Consider the following 6,309-nt stretch of genomic DNA (forward strand, 5'->3'; position numbering starts at 1 on the left):
AAAAGAAAAACAAAAAAAAACAGGATTATATTTGCATAATGCAAGATACATGTTTATGTATAATAAAAGCTGTATTTACATGATAGGAAGGGTGGACTCAATCTTAGATCTTCTTATTTTTCCAAGCTCTTGGAGAAAAACACAAACTGTCTTAGCTAAATATGTACTTAACTGATAAGCTATGTCTGAAACAGGCACATGGGCTGATATTTGTAATTTGTTACCTTTGGACCCACAATGTTTTCCAAATGCTAGTATACTACAGGTGCCATAAAAACTAGGGAAATTATAGAAGGATATGCCTAACTGACGTGAAAAGAGACAGGTTTGATTTATCCAGCCAAATGATAAAGATTTGAAGATTGGTTAGATTGCACTGATGTTACCTGAGCTGACAGCAGTTCATTACTTCTGCTGAGAAGAACCTTCAGTCTTAAGTAGTTTAAGTGCTAAGAAGTAAGCAGCAAACTTAATTTGGATTCTGTCACTTACAGGAACTGTTCCCAAAGACTTTGATCTTGAGATTTAGAGTGATCATATGTGAAAATGCTTTCCAGAGTTAGAAGGATAATCCAGATAAGTACATCTGTGAAGAAAACTTTACACCTGAAACTTACACCTGTCTGTTAGGATAACTTTCAAGGAAAAAAAAAAATTGACTCTTATAAATTTTCATATTTTTTTTTGTGGGGGAAAAAATGCATTCTTGAGCCAGCTACCAAGGACTTCTCATCCTCCTGGAAAACAAAAATTCCTGCTGGGTTTGGCTGCGGTTGAATATAATGCTTCCATAACTGGTGATCTGTTTAGCTGGCCGCTGAACATGAGGCAGGAGAAGCCTCCAGCTGCTGGCATCCACAGGCTGATAGAAATACAGAGAGGGATGGGAAGTTGGGTGAAAGGAGGCTGTGCTGCAGCAGCAGAGCGCAGGCGATGTCAGTGCTGCTGCTGATTCAGCCTGAAGCCGGTGGGTGGTAGCACAGCCTAGGGGTGGTGGCACAGCCTCCAGCCACAGCCCAGCTCGAAGGTTTGGGGCGTTTTCTTCTTGCTTGAGGATATCTACTCACAAACTTACTGCTAGTAATTGTTATGATTTTGCAATAAAAATCTGTAAGTACTATTCAAATGAAGTATTATTATCAATATGTTAAAATGAGTAAATAACAAGCATAGTAGAAGAAAAGGAAGGAGGGTACTGCTTATGGGGCAGTGTTGTCCCATTTCACAAAAGAGAAGGAAAGAAAGAAGTTTCCACTGATTTTTTTATTTGCTCTTCAGGAGGTTTCTTGGGAATAGCTGGATGCCTACCGTATTTAAAAATAAATTTATTGCCATCTGTTTCTTAGAGGTGAAACTCTCAGGGTTTTCTTTGCAAGCAAGAGGTCTGGAAAGCAAACTTTTCAAAGAAAAAAAGCAGAAGCCGGAATCCCTGCAACACTACAACCGTAAAACAGCTTGCAGTAGCAGTAATGGGCACCTGAAATTCTTTGAATGCGAGTCAATATGGAAGAGAGAGATGGAAGGAGAGTACAGCTTGTGTTGGGTTTCTCTTCTGGAGTTCTTAGCTTGGCTTTTCCTGGTCTTAGTTGTGTCCCCGTAATCAAGGGAAGGAGAGCACAGGAATGCCTTGGGAAAATGGGCTGTGGAGTGATGCCATGTAATGAGGGAGCAGTGCAGCTGCAAACTCATTAGAGCTCTGCAGAATGAATGGGGCGACATTAGGAGAAGGAGACAGAGTTGGCAGCAGATGGAGGCTGGGGGAAGTAGGACTAGATGGTGGTCCAGTCTGGCACTTAGCGCTTCCCAGTATGGAACCTTTGCTGGGCACTAAATGGATTGGGTTTGGATCAAATTTAGCCAGGAAGCCACTCCGGAGCTTTATCCAGCCTGCAACAACTGCTGTTGGGTGTTTCTTCTGTGTACCGGCCTCAAGCCAGGCTTAGTTCAAGGTGAAACTCACTGAAGCATGTAGCATGAGCATCAGGTTTCTCACTGCAAATCTGGCTCTGCGGTGCTTAACCACTTGCTGGTGCAGCTCTAGCCCCACGTGGGTGATGGGCATCTATATGGAGAAGGACTGTACCGTAGCTGCATGGTGAGTGAAGATTTGGTAGTGCTGGAACTTACATTTGAGGAACTTAATATTTAAGGAACTGAATGGATCATTAATAAGGAAATGAAATTCCTGCAGGGAAACTGAAGAGCCTGATGTAAAGGAAAGCAGCTGGGGAGGAGGAGGTGGAGGAGTGACAGGAAGGAACAGATGCAAGACCTTCAGTGTGAGCTCAGACATCAGTGTATGGTGGAAGTAGGGGCAGCTGACATGGGCGGTGTATGGGATGCTGCTTGATCTTGCAGGGATAGGCTGATAAGGGACTGGAGCATTTCATTTCAGGAGGAGAAGGTGAGGCAGCTGGAGCTGTTCAGATGGGAGAACAGAAGAATCAGAATCAGAGGGATCTTACTGTGTATAAATACCTGAAAAGAAGGGAGTGAAGGAGAGGGAACAAAACACTTTTCAGCAATGTTTGCTGGTAGGACAAGAAGAGTGGGCACAAAAAAGTATATACTGAACATCAGAAAACACTTTTTTTTTTCATTGAGAATGATCAAACACTGACAAAGAGATTGTGGAGTCTCCTGTCCATGGAGACAACAGAATCACAGCTTGTCTGAAGTTGGCAAATCCATCAGGTCTCAGCCCTGCTCCAGGAGGGTCAGCCAGAGCAGGGTGCCCAGGCCCATGGCCAGGCAGCATCTGAAGGTCTCCAAGGAGGAGACTCCACAGCCTCTGAGCAGCCTGTGCCAATGCTTGCTCACCCTCACAGGGAAAATGTGCTTCCTGCCATGGTCCTGAGCAATCTGCTCCAGCTCCCCCTGCTTGAAGGGGATAACTTCTGGTAATAGTACTAGTTTTCAACTACTTTCAGCTTGGGGATTTCCTAAACCAAATGTGATTTCTGTGTATTCAGTAATTTTCAGTGACTTTCTTATCCATGTTTGTTTCCATTCTGTGAGACCTTTGTAGGCTTTTGGTGTCTGTGGTTGAACTCCTGGCCAAAGCACCTTCTATGTTGCATCCCATATACATCTGTAATTACTTAATACTCCTTTCAATATCCTCCTACCTTGTAGTGGAGGACACAGTCAACAGTCAGTACCCATCTACATTCTTGATCCCATAGATGTCTGTAACTTCTCTTTTCATTACCTCTTCCCTTAGCTGAAGAAATCTAATTTGGTGGCATTGTGTATGGAGCTTTCATGCCCTTTGTTGCCCTTCTCTGATCTTTTTTTCACTTCTGCTCTATCCTTTTAGAGATGAGGAAATACTGTATGTGCTTTCTCATCTGCTTCTGAGCATTTAAACTGAGATTTTCAGGACCCATCATAACTGTGTGATCTCATTCGCAAGTGACTGGCTGTATTTGTTATGGGAGGCCAGCAGCCTGTCTAACCATCTGATTCCTACGTGTATTTGAACTCACCTGGGATGTCAGTGGACCTTCCTCATCACAGGCACAGAGCAACTATCCTAAAAATGTGTTCAGTTTAATTCAGCTCAAAGCACAAAAGTGATGAAGCAGAAAGCCCATAAAGCATCCTTTGGGCACTGTGACCTCAGCCTTGGAGTTAGAACACTTTGTAGCACTGGCAAGATACCCTCTTCCTTCTGAATGTCCTTAGAACTTTTTTGTGCCAAATGCTCTTAGAGTACCATCTCCACCCCCCTCTTCACTTTGACCCCTCTGTATCTCCCTTCCCAAGGATGAGCTCCGATGGCTCTACATCTTCCTGCATGGTAGTTTGCAGTGAAGAACCCTCAGCATCCCCTGAGGTAGGAAGTGACAGTTCTTACAGAGGTTGTGCCATGTCATTCTTTTTTTTCTTCTTGGAGCTAGTTGAAAACAACTTCGGGTGAGTGTTCTTCTCAGATTGAAGTGGTGGTGGTGGTTTTTATTTCCTGAAGTTAGAGCAATTTGTAATTCTATAATTCTCTGAGGCTGCAGTGGGCATTTCACTGCCGTGATCTGATGGGATTTGTACTTGTGCTGAGGAGGGTGCCAGGCCTCTAAAGAACACAGTGCCTGTGCTACACTCCCTTATGCACTACAGTATTTCCACATTTTGTCTCCAAGTTTCCCTAGCAGTAGCTTTTATTTAATCATTGTTTTTATTTCCAAATGCTTGATTGTATTCTTAGTTACAGACTTCCTCCAAATTGCCATCTGATAAGGTCAGCAATACTTTTTAGTCTGGAAAAAAATTTCACCAGTTCACATTAAAATGCTAAAAAAGTTCCGCTCCTCACTCCCTTTTCTTTCTTGGTTTTTTTTTCCTCTTGTATCTGAACTTACTCTGCTTTCTAGTCTCTAATGAGTCATTGCTCTTAATCTGTACTGATCATTTTCACATTTCACCTCCAGGCTGTGATTTTGATTTCTGTGTTTTGTGATCAGAAAAAGCATCAGTTTTTCCTCTAGGTAATCCTGGATTGTTCCAGATTGGAGACACCCTCTTTTCCAAGATATGAAAATCTGAAAGAGTGGATACCAGGAAAAGGTTCTTCGCCAACAGCTTGGCTGGGCCCCATAACAAGCTCCACAAGGAAGTGATTATGGCATCAGTCCTGCTGGAATTCACAGTGTGTGGACAACGCTCTCAGATGTAAGGTCTGCTTCTTGGATAGTGCCATATGGAGCCAGAAGTTGGACATGATGGTCCTTGTGGTTATGATGGTCCTCAGGATATTCTGTGATTCTATGAGAATCACACGCAGGCATCTCTGCCATCTTTATGCAGCTGTGTTAACAGCAGTCAAGTTCATAAGGGGGTGTTGCTTCTACTAGCTGAATATTATGAAGATCTAAAACATGAATAAAATGTAACAGTCAACTATGAGGAAATGAAAACTTCAAATACCAGCAACGCCCAGCTATGCAAAATTGAATTCTGTTCTACTGTTTGTCAATGCTGTGGAGCGGTACAAGATATTAGTGAGTGTTGATGTAAATCCTAGAGATAGAACTACCCAGCATTTCAGATGTTGGAGAGCTTTTTTAGAAGCTACAGTTCATGTGGGCCCACAGTTTGCTAAGTCCTACAAATGAAACAGCTGCTATCACCTCATTACGAACAACGCTGTTAGAACCTCATCCAGCTCTCCACCCCGTGCAGCCAGTGACTGCCAGCTCTCATGGCAGAGGAAGTGAACGAGTTTCTTATCTTCACCTTCTCTGACCTCTTCATCCTGCCCAGGCTTGCTACCAGCTATGGGAAGTGTCATGCAGTTGTGAGGCTGTCTGATCTCACACCCTGTGGTTTCCTCTCCACCTGGTGATCACTTACCCAGCTCTTCTTAGCGATCCGATCAGCTATCAGATAACGATACGAACTCAGCATGTGTTGCACCTTTGCCAGTGAAGCAATCTCAAGAGTAGTATGTTGTGAAGGAATATTGTCCTCCTTTCCTGCTCCTGCTATTTGTACTTTTCTAGAAGCAAATCAGTTTTATTCCTTTTCTTTTTTTCTTCTCATGGAACTCAGCCTCCAGAGGTTGGCTTTTGAGAGTTAAAACTTGCCCTTCTCATCCCCTGTCCGCTGCTTTGGTACACAGCCTGGAAGAGCACAAGATGCCTGGATTCCTATAATAGGAGTCTTGTTCCTTTTAAGATGAGAGGCAATGGCCTCAAGTTGTGCCAGAGGAGATTCAAGTTGGATATTAGGAAAGCTTTCTTCTCAGTGAGGCAGAGGCACAGGCTGCCCAGGAAGGTGGTAGGGTTACCATCCCTGGAGGTGTTTGGGAGCCATGTGGATGTGGCACTGAGAGATGTGGTCAGTGGGCATGGGGGGGTGGGGTAATGGTTGAACCAGATGGTCTCAGTGGCCTTTTCCAACCTGAATGATTCTGTTCTACAATTCTAATGCCTCCTGGCATGTTAGTAGATGAGGGAGCTTCAGTGGTTGCTGCATATGCAGCTCATCCCATGGGGAGAGCTGTACGCATGCCAAGGGAGAGGCTGAGCCAGCGGACTTGGCATAAAACCATGTACAACCTTTGGTCCTTGAAGAGCATTGTAAAAAAGAATGGGAATTATTAAACCCAGGTGATTTTTTGTGATGAAGAAAAGAAGGAAGTAGGAGGTAACTGAGTAATGTGGAGATCTCTGTATTATTTGAAGAGGTGCAACACTTTTGAAGTTAAAAACTTCAAATTGTCATGTCCATGCCTAGCAGCTGAAGTACCAGTTAATTTTTGTCATGTTAGCGTGGGATATTTGGGTATGACATGAAGGCAGCCTAATCAGC

Source organism: Centrocercus urophasianus, unplaced genomic scaffold (assembly GCF_019232065.1).
Source record: "Centrocercus urophasianus isolate 14NV4802_14NV808 unplaced genomic scaffold, USGS_Curo_1.0 seq_11, whole genome shotgun sequence".
Taxonomy (NCBI): Eukaryota; Metazoa; Chordata; class Aves; order Galliformes; family Phasianidae; genus Centrocercus; species Centrocercus urophasianus.